Here is a 23,523-nt window from a genome sequence, read left to right as displayed (position 1 = left end):
TAACCTACTTAGGAGATGCAAAGTAGGTTTCTGGGACCAAAACAGCACAAGCAAAACACTACGCAATCATCTGCTTGGGGGGGAGGGGGAGGGGAGTTGTGTACGCTAGCAGAGAACAAGGGTTTCCTGGAAACGGGGATACAAAGGCTGCTCCAGCCACATGCTGCTGGGTACACACTGCAGTCGTACACTCCTAGAACTGTAGAATTGGAAGGGACTCCCAAAGGTCGTCTAGTCCAACCCCCCGCAATGCACTCAACCTAGAGTTTCCAGGTCATTATTGACAGTCAGGAAGAAATGAAGGCAACTCACAATTCTCTAAAAGCCAGGACCTCTGTAGGCTTTGAACCGGCTCCTACAGCCATCCCTAACTGATATTGTGTGCCTCTTTCACAAGAGGTCCAGAAGGCAGCAACACAAGAACGGGCCTTTTCTGCAGTGGCTCCCCATTTGTGGGATGCTCTCCCCAGGGAGGCTCAGCTGGTGCCCTCATTCTGCACCTTTAGGCCTCTTTAACCAGGCCGTTGACATCCAATGCACATTTAAAATGTGCTGGGGGGGATTATTGATTTGATTTTGTTTTGGTTTTTATTATGCATTTTGTGTCTTTATATTGTGATTTTATGTTGCAACTGCCCTGAGACCTGCAGCTTTGGGCGGTATGCAAATAAATAATGATAACGATAATTTTTAATCCAAAACAAACACAGAAATGTGGAAACTGAATTTACAAAAGGAAAGATGAGAAACCAAGAGAGTCAAGATGAACAAATCCATCCCTCTCTACTCTGAATACCAGTTTCTACAATTCCCAAGTGGGGAGGGTTCTGGGCACCTCAGTTCAAGACGGATACTGACAAGCTGGAACGTGTCCAGAGGAGGGCAACCAAAATGGTCAAAGGCCTGGAAACGATGCCTTCTGAGGAACAGCTTAGGGAGCTGGGCATGTTTAGCCTGGAGAAGAGAAGGTTAAGGGGTGATATGATAACCATGTTCAAATATATAAAAGGATGCCATATAGAGGAGGGTGAAAGGTTGTTTTCCGCTGCTCCAGAGAAGCAGACACAGAGCAAGGGATTCAAGCTACAAGAAAGAAAATTCCACCTAAACATTAGGAAGAACTTCCTGACAGTAAGAGCTGTTCGGCAGTGGAATTTGCTACCAAGGAGTGTGGTGGAGTCTCCTTCTTTGGAGGTCTTTAAGCGGAGGCTTGACAGCCATCTGTCAGGAATGCTTTGATGGTGTTTCCTGCTTGGCAGGGGGTTGGACTGGATGGCCCTCGTGGTCTCTTCCAACTCTATGATTCTAGGGTGCAGTCGTGCATAGGGGTCCTGCTAGAGGGTTTGCAAAAGATGTGGGGCTGTGAGAGCGAGTTGCTGGACTGACCCATCAGGGCTGCTCTTATGTTCACATCTATTAGAAAAATTAACTGCCACAGAGTGTTAGCCAGCACTGTGTTTTTCGGGAGAATGTGATGTCCGCAAGCATTCTTCCCCCAAAATAGGATATTTCCCTGTGGACACAACTGCTTCCATGCCATCTTCCAGTCCTACATGTTGCAAGTTGTATCTCTCCGTATGCAAGTGCTGTTCTCTTGCAAGTTGTATGTTCTCGTATGCAAGTGCTTAGAAAGGATCTCCTGAAACTCTCTCTTCTCTCTCTCTCTCTCTCTCTCTCTCACACACACACACACACAAAACAAGGCCAGTTTGGGAACCTGGTTTGCTTTCACTTCTGTGATAAGCCGTGGCATTGAAGAGTTATTTTTAGTCCCTGCAGAACTGATTAAGTCGCTGCTTGACAGAAAGGTCCAGCCCATTCCCAGCCGAGCTTCTCCCGCTATCAAAAAAAGAAAGGTTACCACATTTCCAGAAAGGCGGGAGGCAATAACTCCCGTGCACAGACCATAAATACAAACTACTTCAAGGAGAACACCGTGTGTCGTTTCAAAGGCAGCCTCTGAACTTGGAAGCCCATGGCATTTAAAAAAATAGCAATAAAGACTCGGGAGCATCGCTTGTAAAATAACTGAGTAACTACACACCTGCAAAGTGTTGGTCCTGACCCAGCAAGGTGTTGAGCACATGGCAAGTTTCCTTTTTCCCACCCTGCCAACACATGGTCGGACCAGTTCTGGGCTGCTGCATGCTTATAGCTCAGCTACTTGGGGGACCCAGAAGATGAGAAATTCTGAGAAGCTACAGGAACAGCAGTCTAGGAGAGCATAGTCTGATCCGGAGCATGGAAAGACTGTTATTTTATTATTTTATTATTCATTCAATTTATATACTGCCCTATATCCAAGGGACGCGGGTGGCGCTGTGGGTTAAACCACAGAGCCTAGGGCTTGCCGATCAGAAGGTCAGCGGTTCGAATCCCCACGACGGGGTGAGCTCCCTTTGCTCGGTCCCAGCTTGCCTACCCACAAATCTAGCCCAACCCCCTGCAATGCAGGAATCTCCGTCTGTAAGCCTTTAGGATTCAGGCTTCCACTTCAAATGCCAATTCTACAGCCCTCCAATTGGCCATGGGGGGCATCTATTCCTAGGGGACAGGAATGGGGCATGTTGCCTTTTTGCTATCTGTATGCTTCCCATAAAAATCTGGCTAGCCCCTGCTAAAAAGAGAACAATGTGCAAAAGTATGCCCTTGATCTGATCCAGGAGGACATGGAACTTGAACATGGCAACAGAATATGTCCGATGTTCCCCACCTGTACCATACAACTTGGATGCAGTCCTAGCTTAGCAGCGACCCAAGCTAGCGTTTCTTCAGGGAGCAAATCTGCGGATTTGCAACAAGCTCTGTAATCAATAATAAACCACCCTGGATTTCTTGCAAAAAGCCCAGTCTCCACCCCTGCCTAGAGCTATGCAGTCTCTCTCTTTACACAGATGGCAGAATTAGCAATCAAGCCACCAGCAAACAGAGAAAGAAAAGGGGGGGGGAGCTCTGCCTCCTGATCTGTGTTTAAAGCAAAGCCAGTTCAACAAGGCAAGCAGAGATCGCCCAAGATGCTGGGAAGGAATGCGTGGAAAAGGCGGTTTTGCAAAGATGTTGGAAACCCCAACGCAAGCCAAAAGCACTCTTGGGAAGACAGGCTAGGCTTAAAGGACAGTGACTGGCTGGCAGGGCGCCCAGGCCTTTTGGCCATGCTGGAAGACTGTGGGCACAATCGTTCTATCACAGACAGCGCCACCTATATCTATATACACGGCGTGTCGGAGCAATATGAGAACAGGTCCCTGCCTGCAAGGAGCTTGCAACCGGCCTATATTTCGACAGAGGCAGAAAAGGATGGCGCCGTTTAGGCAGGGTGAAGTGGGGATTTGAACCCTGATCTCCCAGGTCCTAGTCCAACATCAACATGGTGTGGTGGTTAAGAGTGGTGGACTCATAATCTGGTGAACCAGGTTTGCTTCCCTGCTCCTCCACATGCAGCTGCTGGGTGACCTTGGGCTAGTCACACTTCTCTGAAGTCTCTCAGCCTCACTCACCTCACAGAGTGTTTGTTGTGGGGGAGGAAGGGAAAGGAGAATGTTAGCTGCTTTGAGACTCCTTAAGGGGAGTGAAAAGCGGGTTATCAAGTCCAAATTCCTCTCCTCCTCCTCCTCCTCCTCCTAACCCAGGGGTCGGCAACCTGCGGCCCATGGACCACAAGCTGCCCACAGGAGTCAATTAAAAGGCCCACGAGCCACCCTCAAACTGAGGCGCCCACTTGGTGAGTCCCTGCATGCTGCGCTAAACCAGCGCAGCGTGGAGCGGAGACTTGCTTCCGCAGCGCTAGGAATTGTGTCTGCGCAGACACCAGAAATCGCATCTGCGCAGATGCGATCCGACCCACGGAGCGATCTCTGTGGGAGTGAACCGGCCCAGGCGAGGTAAACTTTGCCGACCCCTGTTTTAACCATTACACCACAATGGCTTCCTAAAGTACTTCTGCTATGGGGCAGCTCTATAAATTAAGTAGGCAAATAAATATGGGGAAAGCGCTTAGCGAAGGATCTGAAATGCTCTCCTTGAAGCGTGAATTTTATTCTGGATTGTTTCATGTGACGAAAATGAGGAGAGGGAGACCCATATACACCACCTTGAGTTCCTTGGAGGAAAAAAGGGGATATAAATGCAATTAATAAAAAGAAATTCCCATCATCCTCCCACCTACAACTCCCATCACGCTCTTTCTGTCCCCCTAATGTTAAAAGAAGACCGTGCTGACAATTGAATGCGATACATCTCAATGCAAATGTCACTCCCTGCAAAATCCTTCCAGTAAAAGATTTACGGTCTATTGTTTGACTGCTGCAGAAACTTGGGACTTATTCCCCCATGCCACACGGCCTGTCGCCGAGATGTTGTTTCAAGCCTGTCAGTTCCCACTAACATCAATGTTGCCTCAGTCCCTTGGCCTGAACATGGACTGAGCGTCAATTCAGCTACATCAAAATTGGCAACACATCAGCCGAGTGAGAATATCTACTGTCCAGCCTGGAGCTGCATCAAGTAGTGTGATGGTCTCAACAGCCCAAGTTCAACTCCCTGCTTGTCTTTGAACTCAACAGGAGACTAGGCTAAGCCACCAATTCCGGACTCCGCTTCCCTACATAAAAAGGCAGGCAATCATCATCATGTCATTCACAGGGTGACTGGACTCGAAAGAGATAAGGGTTATAAACACATGTTGCTCACTTGAAGCTTCCGAGATAAGCTATTGACTGTTGGGCAACATCTTGTGCAAATGACATAGCCACATGTCCATTTGACATCCAGGTATGGACATGCATACAAATCTTGTCGGCCCTATATGTTGGAATCAGACACCAGGGGAGGGAGGAGAGTCTGCCACTCTCTCAAGCTGGCCATCGAGTCGGTCAGATTTTAAGGACGATCCGTCCCCAAATTTCTAGGCCTTGCAAGCTTTCCGTGATCCTGAAAGAAGCGTTCTTCTGAAATGCACAGAGCTACGACACAAAGGTGAGCGTCAGAGACTGTTCTCCTTTTTCCTATGCTCAGACTTGGGACCCATCTGCACTATGTATTTAAAGCAATATCGTAACACTTTAGACGGTCGTGCGTTTCCCCAGAGAATCCTGAGAACTGCAGTTTGTTAAGGGAGCTGAGAGTTGTTAAGGAAACCCTTACTCCCCTTGCAGAACAGCAATGCCCAGAGTCCCCTATGGAATTTGTAGTTCTGCAAGGGGAATATAGGGGTCTCTCCTAAGAACCCTGCCCCCCCTTAACAGACCATATCTCCCAGATTCTTTGGGGGAGGCTATGACTTAAAAAGGAGAGACATCACCTTGCCAACAAAGGTCCGTATAGTTAAAGCTATGGTTTTCCCAGTAGTGATGTATGGAAGTGAGAGCTGGACCATGAAGATGGCTGATCGCTGAAGAACTGATGCTTTTGAATTATGGTGCTGGAGGAGACTCTTGAGCAGGCATCCCCAAACTGCGGCCCTCCACATGTTTTGGCCTACAACTCCCATGATCCCTAGCTAACAGGACCACTGGTCGGGGAAGATGGGAATTGTAGTCCAAAACATCTGGAGGGCTGAAGTTTGGGGGTGCCTGCTCTTGAGAGTCCCATGGACTGCAAGAAGATCAGACCTATCCATTCTGAAGGAAATCAGCCCTGAGCGCTCACTGGAAGGACAGATCCTGAAGCTGAGGCTCCAATACTTTGGCCACCTCATGAGAAGAGAAGAATCCTTGGAAAAGACCCTGATGTTGGGAAAGATTGAGGGCACTAGGAGAAGGGGACGACAGAGGACGAGATGGTTGGACAGTCTTCTCGAAGCCACGAACATGAGTCTGTTTGACCAAACTGCGGGAGGCAGTGGAAGACAGGAGTGCCTGGCGTGCTTTGGTCCACGGGGTCACGAAGAATCGGACACGACTAAACGACTAAACGACAACAATGACTTACACAGAGTGTCTGTACTATGAAAGTTAAGTCTGTCTTGGCCAGCTTTGTCTACTGTCACTGGCAGACGACATCCAAGGCCCCAGGCAGAGGTTTCTTCCTCCTCTGCCTTCTACACTTCCTCTGCTGCTGAACTATGACCACACCTTACACTGAGCATAAAAAGACGACTTTGCATTTGTATATATTTACACAGATCCTGCAGAGAAAATGAAATTACAGAGCAAGTTTTAGCGCAGGGGTGAAATTCAGATACAATGAAGAGCAAGATTCTTAGTGTACATCGCTGCAGAACAGAAACCCAGGACAATCCCAGAGGATGGTATGAAGGCACCTAAGCTAAACAGAGGGCCACATCTGGCCAGTGCCTGGGTGGGAGTGCACCCAAGAGCTACACATAACCAGTGTTTGAAATTAGCCAGGCGCCAGGCGCATTTTGCACCTGACTATCAGCCACTTGCGAACAAGTGAAGCCTGGGTGCCAGGATGGTGCCTGACACCTCCGCCATCGGGGGATCACTGGATCTGGACTGCTTTCTCACAGTAACACCCCATCCTGTAGAACTCTGTCAGTTATGTTTTATCTGCACCATCAGAATAAATTTCAGGAACCAAAATGCCTTTTTTTCCTGTGCCGCCTGAGCAGGAGCAGTGAAAAATGTTATAGCTAACTGTTGTCACTTGTCTTCGCTTGCCCCACTCCACTGCCCTGCTCACAGTTGTGAAGAATATTCTTACATTATGAATGGTCCGTGTCAACGTTAAGAAAAAGAGGTCAGAATAGGTCAATATATGTGTGGACTGTCCCTGGATCAAGTGACTTTTCTTCTTTAAGTTCTCAAAGATCTCAAACTAGCTCAAGGTAGTCACCTGAGCTAGCCAGATGTTTAACTGAGAATCAATCACAGTCAGTCCATCATTTGAATAATAATAATAATAATAATTTATTATTTATACCCCGCCCATCTGGCTGGGTTTCCCCAGCCACTCTGGGCAGCTTCCAACAGAAAAATAAAACACAATAATCTATTAAACATTAAAAGCCTCCCTGAACAGGGCTGCCTTCAGATGTCTTCTAAAAGTCTGGTAGTTGTTTTCCTCTTTAACATCTGTTGGGAGGGCGTTCCACAGGGCAGGCGCCACCACCGAGAAGGCCCTCTGCCTGGTTCCCTGCAACTTGGCTTCTTGCAACGAGGGAACCGCCAGAAGGCCCTCGGTGCTGGACCTCAGTGTCCAGGCAGAATGATGGAGGTGGAGACGCTCCTTCAGGTATACTGGACCGAGGCCATTCAGGGCTTTAAAGGTAAGCACCAACACTTTGAATTGTGCTCGGAAACGTACTGGGAGCCAATGTAGATCTTTCAAGACCGGTGTTATGTGGTCTTGGCGGCCGCTCCCAGTCACCAGTCTAGCTGCTGCATTCTGGATTAGTTGTAGTTTCCGAGTCACCTTCAAGGATAGCCCCACGTAGAGTGCATTGCAGTAGTCCAAGCGAGAGATAACTAGAGCATGCACCACTCTGGCGAGACAGTCTGCGGGCAGGTAGGGTCTCAGCCTGCATACCAGATGGAGCTGATAGACAGCTGCCCTGGGCACAGAATTGACCTGTGCCTCCATGGACAGCTGTGAGTCCAAAATGACTCCCAGGCTGCGCACCTGGTCCTTCAGGGGCACAGTTACCCCATTCAGAACCAGGGAATCCTCCACACCTGCCCGCCTCCTGTCCCCCACGAACAGTACTTCTGTCTTGTCAGGATTCAACCTCAAACTGTTAGCCACCATCCAAAATAAGACTTTGGAGCTGTCTTGCCCCAAAATGGCAACTAGACATTCTGCTTTGGCAACTGGTTTAAAGAGCCATTTGGCGCCTAGCTTATATACCTGAGTTTCTAACACACAGCCCTGGCTTCCATGACGGGAAGCAAGGCAAGCTATAACTCATGTAAGAAAACGTAACCAAGGAAGCTATTTCACAACGCCCTCTGTGCAAGAGTTTCTTCCGACAGTCTCGGCCTCCACCCAGGCTTTGCAATGCTCCCCATGTCGCAGGGCTTGTGCAAGAAGAACAAAGCTGAACCGTCTTCCTCCCCGCTGTGTCTTGCAACAAGTTCCATTGAGCAGCAACAGTGTCACCGTGGAGTGGAGTCGGCGAGGAGGAGGAGAGGGAAACACCCCGTGGGATTAAGAGTGTGCGATGCCTGCCTACGCATCTGCACGGAGACAGCTCTGGAAAATGAGTAGGTACTCAAGGCTGTTCCACAAATGCAACAGGGGAACCCACCCACACCCGTTGCTAATAAAGCCGGCAGCTTTCCTTGTTCACAGCGTGTCTTACAACACATGCCCAAACCACCCATATTCCCTGCTTTAACACAGGGACAGAGCAAGGAGAGGGACCCAAAATGGGCTTCTCGGTTGCACTGCCGCCATGAAATGAAATAAAGCTATGCAACGGCTACAGGCAGACACTCGATTTTTTCTTTTCACCATAAAATGCAACACAGCCGTCACAAGACTCAAGGCCGCAGACGCTCATCTGAATTTTGTATTTTGAGAGATTATTTTTTTGTGGGGGGGGGGGAGACCACACCCTCCCAGTTACCAGGCAAAGGGGTGGAGAAGGATCCAGATCTGCTGGGGAAGGGGCTCTGTGCGTGAAAAATCGCAATGATTCCAACTGCAAGGGTAACCATAGCAACCAGATTTCCAATGCCCCCTCCCCTCTCTTTCTCTCTCCTGTTGCAGACACTTTCTCCTTCAAAAATCCTCAACTCGGATGAGGTTTTGTTACTGCGGGGGGGGGGGGAGACACAGGATGCAGCGCACATAGGAGAAAACGGAACTGAAATTCAACAGATACATCTATATGCACACAGGCAATTCCTGCCTCACCTAGCCGGCCACTGGTTTTCTCACGGCGCGCCGCCCGAAGCAATTGTGCAACTGATTTATTTCCCCTGAATCTGGGGAGCAGGGAAAGACCACCCAGATCCCTCAGTGGGTATGTTAAAGGTCCACCTAGTTATAATAAGGCAAAGAACGGAAGCAAGCCTCATCTCCCTAAATCCTCTGAGGGGTGGGCATGGGGGGGGGGGAGTAGGGAAGGAAGATAGAGAGACCGGGTGGCAGGAACAGCCAACAGCAGTTTCTGCATCTTCCACGGGGGAGGGGAGAAAAAAAACCTGATTAGCCCGTCTTTCCCCCTGGAGAAAATAGGTTTAAATAGCTGGATATCTGGAACCCGGGCTACTCTTTATCAAAACGCAGGGAGGGCACAGATCGAGACATATCCAGCTCCTGCCCTGAAAATGTGAAGCAACAGTATTTTTTAAAAGGAGGAGTGCATCTGTGCATGCGTAAACATGGAAATCTCTAATTTTTTTCTGAATGGCATCCCTTGCAACTTTTGTCTCCTAGACATCCAATTCCTTCATCGTTAAGGATTCCGATTCCTTAGACACCGGGTATTAGCATTTCAATATTAGCGTAGTCATTAATATCAGCTGGCAGGCTCCCCATGGGGGCATCCAGCTGGTCAATATGAGGACAGGATGCTGGGCGACATGGGCCAATGGCCTGATCCAGTGGTGGTGGTGGTGGTGATATTATGTTCTTAAAGCGACTGTAAGAAACATCAGAGGGGGAGGGAGCAGCTGTCCACAACCAGGAGGCGTTCTTGCTCCTCCCCCCCAAAAAAACCTTCTGCAAGTGTGAAACTCAACTCTTTAGGAAAGGTAATTGAGAAGGAGAAAAAACGGGGGAAAGGTGTTGTGATCCCGAGGTGGCAACACGCGTGCAGACACACGCTCCCATACGTACTGCGGTATTGCCAAAACCAGTGGAGACATCCACGCCTCCTTCCCCCCTGGATGGAGAGAAGCCACCCCAAGAAATCCGCAGGAATAAAAATTCTCCTTCCCCAACCCCCCCCCCCCCGCGCACCTTTGAACCCTAGGGGTGGGGTAGGGGTGCGGTGAGAGCACATTTTAACACACCCCTCCCAAAAAAGAGACAGAGAGAGAACTCGTGGAGGAGGTTTTCTACTCGACCTCTCCCTCTCTCCAACCGACACCCCACCCCATCCCGGCCGGTCCCATTGAAAGGAAAAGAAAGCCGCAGCCGAAAAGAAAGGGAGCAGCGAGCGAAGCCCTCCCTCCGCCCGCCCTCTCCGCATCTGCCCCTTTTGTTAGCCAAAAAAAAAAACCACACACAGGCACAAAAACACGTACACACACACACAGGCTCGCTCCTCCCGGCGCAAACTGCAGCGGGGAAGCCGCACAAACCCAGGGCGCCCCCCCGGCCTCCCCCCCAGCTGTTCCCAGAGATGCAGAGCCTCCAGTGCCCGGAGAGATTTCCCCCCCCAAGGAAAGCCTGGAAGTTTAAAGTTTGGCTGGTCTCGTTCCCAGCCCGTGCCACCCCCTTGGCAGGCTTGGGCGCTTCCCTTTCCCACCCCACCCGCCCCCTGTTCGCCAGACCGGACACCAACCGCATCCCCATGCCGCCGCCGCCGCCACCCCCCAAAACAATCCGTTTCCTTCGGGGTCCTTCTCCCCTGCGGAAAAGGGAGAAGGAAAGCGCTGCTCCGGAGCTCACCTTCCTTCCCCCCCCCAGCGCTTCCCCCTCCCCGGAAGGTAGCGCCGCTTCCTCCGGCCCCGTGCGCAAAAACGCAGAGTCCGGCCCGGATCTCCAAGCGAGCGGCGCGTCCGATGAATGGCGAGAGGCGCAGGAGAGGCTTACCTGGCGCTCGCTCCATCCCGGAGGAGGCGAAGCCCACTCCGGTTTCTTCTGCTCCTTCTGTCCCCGGCTGCTTACAATAGGAGCCCGGGAACCAGGCTCGGTCTCGTTTCCTCCTCCTCCTCCTGCCGCCGCCACCAGCAACGGCAGCAGCGCCTGCCTCCCTTCGCCTTACCAGCCCGCAGGTGACATCATCCCCTTTTGGCCCGATAGGATACAATGCGAGTCTCCGGCGGTGCGTAAAGGGAGGCTCGCGCGGAGCAAGCCGCTCCTACCAAACGGCCCGCCCCCCCCCGCGCGCTCCCGCCTGCCTGTCGCCCCGCGCGCCGCCGGGAGATGGAGTCCGAGGCCGGGGTCCTTGGGCACGCGCGGCGCTCCGGGAAGGACTACGTTTCCCAGGAAGCACGGCGCGCTCTCCCTCCCTCCCTCCCTCCCTCCCTCTCCACCAAGCACCAGCTGCTGCTGGAGCTTGGCTGACTTTCCCCAAAAAATCAAGACGGGGAGTTTCGTTTCGGTCAGCAAAAGAGGCGATTTGAGTTGACACCAAACTGGGAGGGGTAATCAGTTTCGCGGAAGACAGGTTCAGGAACCCAGATGACCCGAACAGATCGGAGACCTGGGTCCGAGCTAAGAGAATGAATTTCAGACCACAACTGGAATACTGTGTCCAACAGAGCTTTTTTCTTTTCTAGAAAAAGAGGTGCCGGAACTTGTTGACCTTTTATCAGGGGGAGCACCCACTCAGAGTTGTTCAGCTTTTTTTTTAGCTGCAGGGGGAAAATATAAACTTTGGCCACTGACCTTCGCTCTGCTGCTCAAAGGGGATGGCACCGCACACACACACACCCAGCCACTCTGGGCGGCTTCCAGCAAAATATTAAAAAGTAATAAAATGTCAGACATTAAAAACTTCCCTGAACAGGGCGGCCTTCATATGATTTCTAAGTGTTGTGTAATTCTTTATATCCCTGACATTTGACAGGAGGGCATTCCACAGGGTGGGTGCCACTACCAAGAAGGCCCTCTGGCTGGTTCCCTGTAACTTTACTTCTCGCAGTGTGGGAACCGCCAGAAGACCCTTGGAGCTGGACCTCAGTGTTCGGGCTGGATGATGGGGGCGGAGATGCTCATTCAGGTATACAGGGCCAAAGTCATTTAGGGCTTTAAAGGTCAGCACCAACACTTTGAACTGTGTTTAGAAACATACTGGGAACAAGCAAAGGAAAAGGTACAGTAGGTGACATTATTAATATGCATAAATAGCTCAGTTGTTGCAACTTGAGACTCTTGGGGTTGTGGATTCGAGCCCCACGTTGGACAAAAGATTCTGAATCCTGCCACAGGAGGTTGGACTAGATGACCCTTGCGGATCCCTTCCAACTCTACAATTCCACGATTCTACAACTAAGGGTCGAACTGCCACTTCTTTATTTTGCAAAAATCCACAAAGTCCCTTTGCTGTAACTATCCAAACTGTCACAAAACTGGGAACCAGGTTTTGATTTCTATCAGGTAGGCTGAATGGATGTTTGGTGTGGTGTGTATATCAGAGAGAGAGAGAGAGAGAGAGAGAGAGAGAAACTGTTTTGGTATTCAAGCCTTTCATGTCTGCAAGTGAGTAGCCTAGGGAAACCCAGCCAGATGGGTGGGCTAGAAATATTATTATTATTATTATTATTATTATTATTATTATTATGATGCACTGGTCCAAAATTCATTTAAGTTGTATAGTTTTAGAAGACACATGGCAGTGGAGATTGTTTCTCTCTGTGTGAAAAGCACCTGAATTTTAGAAATCACCAGGACCCTACACTCTATTTGCTCTCAGTGGATAGAGAGGGTGGATTTTACTATGCACCCACTGTAGTAGTAGGGACGGCTTGTAAAAGAAAAGCCCTTTCTCACTCCAGCTCTCCTAGTCTATTGCATAATTGGGGGGGGGGTGGAGAATCGAGGACGACGACAACAATGTAAAACTTGGGGTTAGATCAAACTATGGTGCACAGTTCACTAGGCTAATTCGGGCAAAATAACAGGGCCATTCACTAGAAATAACACAGTGAAACCCACAGCCTTTGCAGTTTCTCATGTCAGGGAGACAGGCCTGTCAGCTGTTGTAGTAATAACTGCATTCTAAATCACACAGGCAGCGGGGTGTTCTCATTTTCCTCTTAATTGCTGAAAACTTTGCTCGAATTAGCATCTCTTTCTTGCTATGGAAAATGAGTCTAAAGGGGGCGTCCACCTACAAAACCAACACCGCTGCTCTCTGCTGCAAAGACACGCTAGAGTTTTTTTAAAAATCTGGGTCCTGCTGCAAGAGTCTTTGACTATTAAAAACACTTTTTTAAAAAAAATGGAACAAAAATATGCTGCATTTTCCCGTGTGTCTGGAGATGAGACAAATTACAAGAATCACGATGTGCCCTTTATCATAGAATCACAGAGTTGGAAGGGGCCCTTATATATTGATATATCTCCCAGCTCTAACTCTCTGGGAGGAACACTGAGAGAAGAAATGCCGTGGTGCATCATCTGCAGCAGCCCAACAGGATGCCTTCATCTGCCCCAGCTGCCACAAAACATGTCTCTCCTGTATTGGTCTCTACAGCCACAACAGGAGCTTGACTTCATCCCTGAAGGTGCACCCTTCCATCGTCTCCCGAGACAGATGGATGCCAACCAATGTAGGTACAAGCTGAGACCTTTCCTATAGCCCTGGCCTAGAGAGGAATGGTTGTCAGCTTGGTGATTTAAGTGTCCCTAGTCAGCTTCCTTAACCTGCAATGTTCTCCGCCTGTCGCTCTGCATTTTGCAAATTGCTCTTTCCCGTGTGTTTTGCTTAAGTCAGCAGCCTTTTCCCTCCTCCTTTTTCCTAACCCCCATCCCCATCCCAAGCGACTAGAGTGCAACGTTTGCTGTAACAACCTATTTAGATAAGATAAGGCTGTGTGGATGGGCACTTTCATCCATGCAGGGAAATTAATGACGTATCTTGAAAGCAAACCAAGCTCTGAAGATCAAAGCAACTGTCCGCAGCTTCAGTCTGTGTCAAGGCAAGGCTTTGGGGGTGACCCCAAAGCCCTCGTCAACAACTTATTAGAATCATAGAATCGTAGAGTTGGAAGAGACCACAAGGGCCATCCAGTCCAACCCCCTGCCGAGCAGGAAACACCATCAAAGCATTCTTGACATATGCCTGTCAAGCCTCTGCTTAAAGACCTCCAAAGAAGCAGACTCCACCACACTCCTTGGTAGCAAATTCCACTGCCGAACAGCTCTTACTGTCAGGAAGTTCTTCCTAATGTTTAGGTGGAATCTTCTTTCTTGAAGTTTGAATCCATTGCTCCCTGTCTGCTTCTCTGGAGCAGCAGAAAACAACCTTTCTCCCTCCTCTATATGACATCCTTTCATATATTTGAACATGGCTATCATATCACCCCTTAACCTTCTCTTCTCCGGGCTAAACATACCCAGCTCCCTAAGCCGTTCCTCATAAGGCATCGTTTCCAGGCCTTTGACCATTTTTGTTGCCCTCTTCTGGACACGTTCCAGCTTGTCAGTATCCTTCTTGAACTGTGGTGCCCAGAACTGGACACAGTACTCCGGGTGAGGTCTGACCAGAGCAGAATACAGTGGTACTATTACTTCCCTTGATCTAGATGCTATACTCCTATTGATGCAGCCCAGAATTATTATATTATTGGGGTATCTGAAAGCTTCATTAATGGGTGACCCCAAAATTCCGGATCCCCCCCAACTGATGCCAAAATTAGTACCAGTTTAGACCACAAACCCCAAGTTTCATGCCACTTCCCCGCAAACTGAGTAACTGACACAGCAAATCAGGGTCACAAGTTAGCACTAAACTTTGGCATCAGTTTGGGGGGGGCGATCTGGAATTTTGGGGTCACATTAATGAAGCTGCATCACAGTAGGAGGAGCAGATTGATGTGATGGAACTAAACAGAGACACCTTGCTGGGGGAAGCCATGGAGGGAAACACTAAGGAAACTTTGGCCAAGAAGTCTGCAGGAAGAGGCCCTCCCTTCCTGCAGCTTCTTAAGAGAGCGGAATTAACTGTTTCCCCCAATGAGCTGATTGTCTAAGTTGGCAGGGCAAGCCGGCACATAGCTACCCAAGGTGGACAGCTGTCAAGTTCCATGGCTGCCCTCATTGTTCCTTCCTCGCACACTTTTGCCTCTAGATCAGCAATGGGACAGGCAGTGTCCTCCAGAAGGCTGGATTTGACCCAAGGGTGCCAGCTGTTGGTCCACCACCTTCTTGACTGTGTACTGGATTTCCAACATCCTCGGCAGTAACGTCATTGGCCAGCCTTTCCAATATGGATCCCAGTCTTTCTTCTTCTTCTTCTTCTTCTTCTTCTTCTTCTTCTTCTTCTTCTTCTTCTTCTTCTTCTTCTTCTTCTTCTTCTTCTTCTTCTTCTTCTTCCAGCAGCACCCCTTGCTGGAAAGCTTCCTTTTCCTGTCCCCTCAAACACACACCCCTCATCTTGGTAACATCTCACTCCCCAAGCTAAAGGATTCCTCTCCCCGGTGGCCCATCAACACCTTTTGTCACGTTAACATATTTGCTCTTCACTAAGTGAGCCAGGCTGGTTTGCAGAAGCCAGCCCAAGAATTCCCTGCCTGCCACAGCTCTGCAGCTTGTACTTTCATCCAAGTACAAGCGGGTTTTTGGACGCAGGTGGCGCTATGGTCTAAAGCACTGAGCCTCTTGGGCTTGCCGATTGGAAGGTCGGCAGTTCAGATCCCCATGACGGGGTGAGCTCCCGTTGTTCTGCCCCATCTCCTGCCAATCTAGCAGTTCGAAAACACGCCAGTGCAAGTAGATAAATAGGTACCACTGCGGCGGGAAGGTAAACGGCGTTTTCGTGTGCTCTGGTTTCCGTTACGGTGTTCTGTCAAGCCAGAAGCGGTTTAGTCATGCTGGCCACATGACCCGGAAAGCAGTCTGCGGACAAACGCCGGCTCCCTTGGCCTGAAAGCGAGATGAGCGCCACAACCCTATAGTCACCCTTGACAGGACTTAACCGTCCAGGGGTCCTTTACCTTTACCTTTTACATCCATATCCCAATAAATCAAAATCCTACTATTTATTAATGCCTGGGGTTTAGGGGGGTCCCCCCAAAATCTATAACACTAAAAATGTAGGAACGTGCGACCAGAAGGAATAAGTAGCAGAAGTTCAACCAACCGCTAACTTCTGCTTGCAATTAAAGTCAGTAGAGGAGGCAGTGAGGGTAAACCAATAACTTGCTGGTTAAGGCTAATGGGAGCTGGAGTCAAGAAACATCTGCAGGGAAATGATATATAATGAAGTGAAAAAGATGTTTTAAAATAATGCTTGTAAAAAAACCCCCAGAAGCTTTCCTTTTGCGGATTATAGGGACAGAACTACCCAAAGTGTATAGAAATTTATTTATGTATGCGACTACAGCGGCAAGAATGTTACTTGCCCCAAAATGGAAAGAATAAGAAGTCCCAACAAAAGAAGAATGGATTCAAAAACGTATGGACTATGCAGAAATGACAAAACTTACTGGAAAAATAAGAAATCAAGATGACATACTTTTTATAAAATAATGGAAATGGTTTATGGAATAGAGGAGGGAGAAAGGTTGTTTTCTGCTGCTCCAGAGAAGCGGACACGGAGCAATGGATTCAAACTTCAAGAAAGAAGATTCCACCTAAACATTAGGAAGAACTTCCTGACAGTAAGAGCTGTTTGGCAGTGGAATTTGCTACCAAGGAGTGTGGTGGAGTCTCCTTCTTTGGAAGTCTTTAAGCAGAGGCTTGACAGGCATATGTCAAGAATGCTTTGATGGTGTTTCCTGCTTGGCAGGGGGTTGGACTGGATGGCCCTTGTGGTCTCTTCCAACTCTATGATTCTATGAAATTGTAAACAGATAAGAACATTGGTAGGATTGGCAGTTTCATAAGAGTATATATTTAAAGTAGATGAATAAATGAGCAAATTAAGTTAATTTGGATATGCAGAAAATATTAAAAATAGGTTTAAGGAACTGCAGAAAGGGGGGGGAAGGAAGTCAAGCTTTGAAATGTTAAAATTATTGTGAAATTATTGAAATGTATAAAACTGAAAATCATTTTTCATATATATGAGAGAGAGAAGTATCTGCAGGGCCATAGATTCCCCACCCTTTTATTACAGAGGCTATTGCAGTGCTCTCTCTTAGCCCCAGTTAGGTGGCAGAACGCAGGGTGAATTGCCGCCTGCTACTACCCCTCTGCTCACCAGTCTGAGATGTGCCCGCAACTTGGTTCCCAGTACAACTAGCTCTTTAGCGGGCAGCAGCCTCCCTCTACCTGGTCCCTCTAGATTATTTTGCTTCCCATTCTCATCAGCCCCAGAGAGGATGGCGGCTGGAGGCTACAAAACTGGAAATCTATCAACCTTCCAGTATCCATTACCCTCCGATTAACCTCCAAAACAGGTATAAACAATCCAAGAGGCTGAAATGCGTTAAACGAAGTTTGTGTCTTGATTGATAGATGTTTTGCCACTCCTAATTAGCCGGCAAGGTTGTCTGAGAAGATATTTGTTTCACATTAAGGGTCTCTTAATTTCCTTCGGCTCACTTACGTTTGAGCCTGGGAGAGCTGGGAAACTAACCATCATCTCTCTCTCTCAGGTGGGTGGCAATCGCTTGCTAATCAACTCACCTGTTCGGAGCACAAAAAACATAGTTTCCCCTCAAATGCCGAATCAATCTTGCTCAACCTCAGTGTGTTGCTTTCAATCTAGCTCCTGCCATCCATAAGTGTGGGTGTGGTTATTTCATTTTGTCCTGTGAACTGGCCTGAGACATGCGGTTATAGGGAGGTATACAAATAATAATAATAATAATAATAATAATAATAATAATAATAATAATAAATGTTGGCATCCATCTGCCTCGAGAGACAATGGCATGTGCCTCTTGGGTGAAGCCGAAGTGCTGAGGAATCACAGCGCCTGCTGTGGCTGGAAAAACCGGTAACTTGTAACTGCTGTCTCCCGCATTGTCGGTCTTTACAACCATAGCAGGTGCTATTGGCATGCGGGTACCAGAAAGTTGCCCAGAAGTGAAAGCTACCCTCAGGCTGGAAAAGGTTCCTTGCCTTCTGTCTGATGGCAAGACCTTCTTTGAACCTGCTTACCCTCAACTCTCCTTGTTCTTTCTTTCCTGGGTTACATCTCATCTTGGAGTCAGCCAACCTTAGTTAGGTGTCCATATGAGATAAAAAAAAAAGGTAAAGGACCCCTGGACGGTTAAGTCCAGTCAAAGGTGACTATGGGGTTGCGGAACTCATCTTGCTTTCAAGCCGAGGGAGCTGGCGTTTGTCCACAGACAGCTTTCTAGGTCATGTGGCCAGCAGGACTAAACCACTTCTGGTGCAACAGAAACACCGTGGTGGAAACCAGAGCACCCGGAAACACCATTTACCTTCCTGCTGCAGTGGTACCTCTTTATCTACCTGCACTGGTGTGCTTTCAAACTGCTAGGTTGGCAGGAAACTGGGACAGAGCAACGGGAGCTCACCCCATCGCGGGGATCTGAACCGCCGACCTTCTGATCGGCAAGCCCAAGAGGCTCAGTGGTTTAGACCATAGTACAACCCATGTCCACATGAACCTGGTTCTGTGACAGCACCTATGCTTGGGCCCCGCCCTTCCCAGGTCTCCTTGTCCCATGAATGTTCCCTAGGGCTTGCAACCTGACACATGGTCCAGATGTTATTGCAGCCCCAGTCTCTGACACACTTTTATCCCAGAATGCAAACTCTCGCTTTGGGACAGACGGAGGTGGGGTGGAGAAAAGCCAGAGATCAGTCCGCTGAATCTTTTGAACAAAAGGTCAAGTGTCAGAGATAAAGGGAGCACGCTATCAGCGTAATTTTGTGGGATGCTAGATCCCTTCTGCATTTTTCATGGGCTCTCTTGATGCAAATCCAGGAACAGAATTTGACGTAAAGGACTTTGGAGGGCCTGAATGGAACACGAGTGCTGTCCATCACAGGCATTGTCGGTGGTGCAATTATTTTTACTGCTTCCTTTCTGTAAACAGCTTAAACCTGCAGAGACCAAATGAGTCAGAGGAGCAATAATGGGATGTACGGAATTCACTGCCTTGCTAATGACATCGGAAGCCATTAATAACCTGAGATTTAAGCGCCTGCCCAACCGTCTCAATGGCTTTTTCTCAATGCTTTGACGCGGTTGTCTCTTGGCATTCTCTCAGGCCAAGACGACTCGGAGGGTTCTCTGCCGCCAAACAAATGGGCTTGTGCTGTGGCACTACATAAGCCAAGGTGGAAACTTTCATGGTCTCTGATTAGTGCTTCCCAGACGGAAGCGGAGATGTGTCTCAAAATGACAATCGGCAACAGGAACCTCCCAGCCCATTCGCTTTGTGAATAAAACTTAGCACAGTCTGCTTAGACTCAAGTGCATCATCATCATCATCATCATCCTCATCATTTATTATTTATACCCCGCCCATCTGGCCAGGTTCCCCCAGCCACTCTGGGCGGCTTCCAACAAAATATTGAAATACAGAAATCCATCAAACATTAAAAGCTTCCCTAAACAGGGCTGCCTTAAGATGCCTTCTAAAGGTCTGGTAATTGTTGTTCTCTTTGACCTCTGGTGGGAGGGTATTCCACAAGGTGGGTGCCACTACCGAGAAGGCCCTCTGCCTGGTTCCCTGTAACTTGGCTTCTCATAGCGAGGGACCCTCAGGGCGATTACAACATAAAATCACAATATAAAAACACAAACGACTCAATAAAAACAAAAACAAAACAACCCAATAACCCCCCCTCCCCAGCACATTTGAAAAAGGCATTGCATGCCACTGCCACTCAGCCAAAGGCCTGGTTAAAGAGGAACGTTTTTGCCTGGTGCTAAAGGTGCACAATGAAGGTGCCAGGCGAGCCTCCCTAGGGAAATGAAGCAAGTTGGTCTCTAAGGTGCTACTGGAAGGATTTTTTTTATTTTGTTTAGAAGCCTAGAGTTCGGTGCAGCAAAATGAAGGAAGTAATAGGAATATTAACTCAGGATCCAAGCCGCTCCCAATGTGAGTTAATGGTTTTGTGGTGGTAGTGTTTTTTCTTTTTTCTTTTTGTTGGCGCACAGCCAAAGAGAATCTCTCCAATTCCATAAATATACTCCAATTATCATCAGAGGAGACTGAACCCCCTCAGACTCTCTTGAAGAGCTCAGCCGGGCATTGAAGTGCGGTTCAATCACTGCATTCGAGGGAAGAGCACACTCCCAACTATGCTTGAAATCACGGCCACCTTTTCTCCCTAGGCCTCTTTCCCTCCTGTTTCCCTCACCTCACATGAAGACCCCCCAAGTGTCCCTATTTTCCAGGGACAGTCCTGGATTTACAGATGCCATCCTGGTTTCCGATTTGATCCCAGAGTGTCACGTTTTTCCTTAGGACGTCTGAAATATACTCGGAGTCGAGAGTGAATTTCATGCTCTTTATTCAGCTCTTAGTCATCAAGGAGAAGAAGAGAAGAATGCCCTTTTCCCAAAACCATCTGCTTATATACATTATTTACACAATGGGCTCTGCGTGATTGGTTACTTCAGGGCTACACCTGTGGGCCAGTCAGTTTGTGGAGTGACTTCTGCCAGCAGCCTGATTGGCTGCTCCTGCAGGCCAATCAGGTTGCGGATTCACTTCCACCTGGAGTTGGATTGGGTGGCTCCTGCGGACCAATCAGACTGCTGATTCTGGATCCTATTGTTCTATGATTCAGCTCAGTACATAACAACGTCCCTATTTTCATTGGAGAAATGTTGGAGGGTATGCAGGTGTTTTGCGCTACAGCTCTCTTCAGCCCCCAGGGATGATGGGAGCTGGAGTCCAACAACCATTATTCATCCCTGATCTTGTGGCTACTTTTTAAATTCACTCACCCTAAAACAAAATTCATTATTCAGGGTGCATCTGGCACCTTCATTGTATAGTTTTTTGGGCACATGCCGCCAACAAACCTCATCTCCCTGGCCGTTGACACCTGAGAGATATGTTTTAGGATCCGCCCTATTCTTCTGACTGTAACATGATTTAACCGATGTCAATCATGTAACCTTGTGATTTCAAACCGTAAACTATGGAACACGCTCCCACTGGAGGCAGTGATGGCTACCAACTTGAATGGCTTTAAAAGAGAATTGAGATGCAAATCAGATGAGACCATATGATATCTACACGCTCAAAATCTGTTGTGTGTAGAGACCATACCTGCCAAGTTGCTGTCCAACAAATAAGGGACTGGGCCGGGAGTAGCAGACCGGAAGTAGCGCTGCCGCCATTTTGGAACTGGGTGGAGCATGCTCAGAAGTGACTTTTGATGCGGCTTTGCCCAGTTCCAAAATGGCCGCCACGCCAGAAGTCGCACTGCAGCCATTTTGGAACTGGGCAGAGCAGCATCAAAAGTCACTTCTGAGCATGCTCCGCCCAGTTTCAAAATGGCCACTGCGCCAGAATAAACCGGGGGAAAACAAAGAAATACGTTTTTTCAGCCAGGAACAGCTGGGAAAACGGGGATTTCCCGGGGAATACGGGAGACTTGGCAGCTAAGGGAGACTAACCTCATTTCATTCAGGGATATGGCTTCTGAAGCCTGATTTCTGTTTCTGGATCATTGGTTCCCTCTGGTAACCCAAGACTGTTATGGGTGAAGGCAAATGTATCCGTCGATAGAATTTCTTTGGCTGTGGAGTGAGCACTGTCTTCTTCCTTTCATTTCCATAATGACATACGCACAGCCTACGGATTAAATCCTAACTGCTGCTTCCTGTTTGCCTGCCAGACCCATGATTCAAACAGGAAGTCCGCTTTAGTTCATTCATTCAAATGCCTGGAATGATAAGCTGATCAAATCTTTCTCTGACAGTTTTGAGAGAGACAGAGTGTTATGTGGTTAGTTCCTCACATTCCTATATTATGCTTTATTCTTTATTGCCTTTATATACCACCCTTATCTTCCAAGGACCTCAAGATGGTGTATATGGCTCTCCTCGTCCCCATTTCAACCTCACAACAACCCTGTGAGGTAGGTCAGGCTAAGAGATGGTGACTGGCCAAAGGTCACCCAGGCCAGGGCATCTCTTACACTAAGCCTCCTAGAGCAAAATATAGATAGGAGCCTTTGTTTGGTCAGAATCAAGCATACACTTCCAGAGTTAGTTCCAAAAACATGACTTCTGGAAAAGGGGCCACCGTAGCCAGTAGACGGCCATGAACATTTGTGTCCCAGGCTTTTTAGACTCCTCTATGGGGGTGGCGCTGTGGTCTAAACCACAGAGCCTAGTTGTGCTTGTCAGTCAGAAGGTCGGTGGTTCGAATCCCCGCGACGGGGTAAGCTCCCGTTGCTTGGTCCCAGCTCCTGCCAACCTACCAGTAGCAGTTTGAAATCACGTCAAGTGCAAGTAGATAAATATGTGTCACTCTGACGGGAAGGTAAACGGCGTTTCCGTGTGCTGCTCTGCTTCGCCGGAAGCGGCTTAGTCATGCTGGCCACGTGACCTGGAAAGGTATACACCGGCTCCCTCGGCCAGTTAAGCGAGATGAGCGCCGCAATCCCAGAGTCATCTTAACGGTCAGGGGTCCCTTTACCTTTACCCATGTACTCTCTGAAACGAAAGGGGCACATTGGTTGACAAATATGATTCCCCCCTCCCCCCTCCCGCCCGCTCTCCTACCCCACTACTTGGCTGTAAAACTATTTGGTGAGTTTCTCTCTCGGGTTACTTTGGGGTGCAGAGGATTAGCATATTTATTTATTTATTTATATTTTATTTTTTGCAATTTCTATACCGCTTTATATTTTAAAGAAAAACCTCAAAGCGGTTTACAGCATATTAAATCAATAAAAACATAGATGAAACAATATGAAGAAAGCATACAGTCAAAGCAACATAACGGAAAACTAAAATATTATCTGAAAAGATTTCAAAATAAAACATTACAAAGGAGGTCAACTACAGAAATTTAACATAGTAGGGCTGGTGAGCCTAGGCCAGGTGGAAAGGGCCTTGCAGGGAGCGGCCTTCATGCCCCACAGCTGGGCAATGTTCTCCTGGCCGTCATGTAGCACCCTGGGAGATGATGTTGGGGTGCTTCATCCATAGCTGCCAAGTTCTCCCTTTATTAAAGGGAAATTCCCTTATGCTGAATAGGCTTCCTCGCGAGAAAAGGGAAAACTTGGCAGCTATGTTCATCCCATCCTTGTCCCACAGCATCATTGGTGATAATATTGGACCAAAGGCAGGACAGGACACCACGCTGTGCTGTCGAATTAGGTGGCAGCCACTTGCGGCCTTTAGAGCTCGTTCCGATCTAAGGGCTGCTAAAGTTATTTAGAAAAATCATGTGGTGCAGCCAGCAATTCCCTCTGACATACTAACCTGCATCCTAAAGAGTCGGCAGCCCCAGGAGGGCTGTACCACTGTGCCTCCTCAGAGCATCTGAATCTGAGGAGAAACCCCATAAATATACATGAATCGCTATGCATAACTCAAGCTACATAAACGTTACAAAGGAGAGTTGCCTACCAATGGCTTTGCCCGCCTCTGAGAGTAGCTTATTCTCAAAGCATTTATTGGTCTATTATTATTCATCGTTTCTGTGGCATTGGAAGGGATGTTCCCGTTCTAATCTAATTCATCTGCACAAAAGCCTTCTAAGGTAAATCAAGACTGAGAAGCTGAGACTTATTTACTAAACACCCCCCCCCCTCTCCTCCCCTCACAGGGAGCTTCACGCATGAGTGTAGATTTGAAGTTAGGCCAAATGTCATCCTCTCCATCCCATA

General features: G+C 48.4%; 1 protein-coding gene across 2 annotated transcripts in view; it reads right to left on the bottom strand.

Annotated features, from left to right (window-relative positions):
- DAAM1 (dishevelled associated activator of morphogenesis 1) overlaps window positions 1-10,951 on the bottom strand; it is a 179,405-nt gene extending 168,454 nt beyond the window's left edge. For both annotated transcript variants that reach the window (XM_060271207.1, XM_035104035.2), the window contains exon 1: window positions 10,666-10,951. The gene's annotated coding sequence lies outside the window, so the exon portion shown is untranslated. The remainder of the gene's footprint in view (window positions 1-10,665) is intronic.
- Between the last annotated feature and the right edge of the window lie 12,572 nt (window positions 10,952-23,523).

The sequence above is a fragment of the Zootoca vivipara genome, chromosome 1 (assembly GCF_963506605.1).
Source record: "Zootoca vivipara chromosome 1, rZooViv1.1, whole genome shotgun sequence".
In the NCBI taxonomy this organism is placed as follows: Eukaryota; Metazoa; Chordata; class Lepidosauria; order Squamata; family Lacertidae; genus Zootoca; species Zootoca vivipara.
Note: the sequence above shows the minus strand (reverse complement) of the source record. Positions and strands in the feature narration are given on the sequence as shown.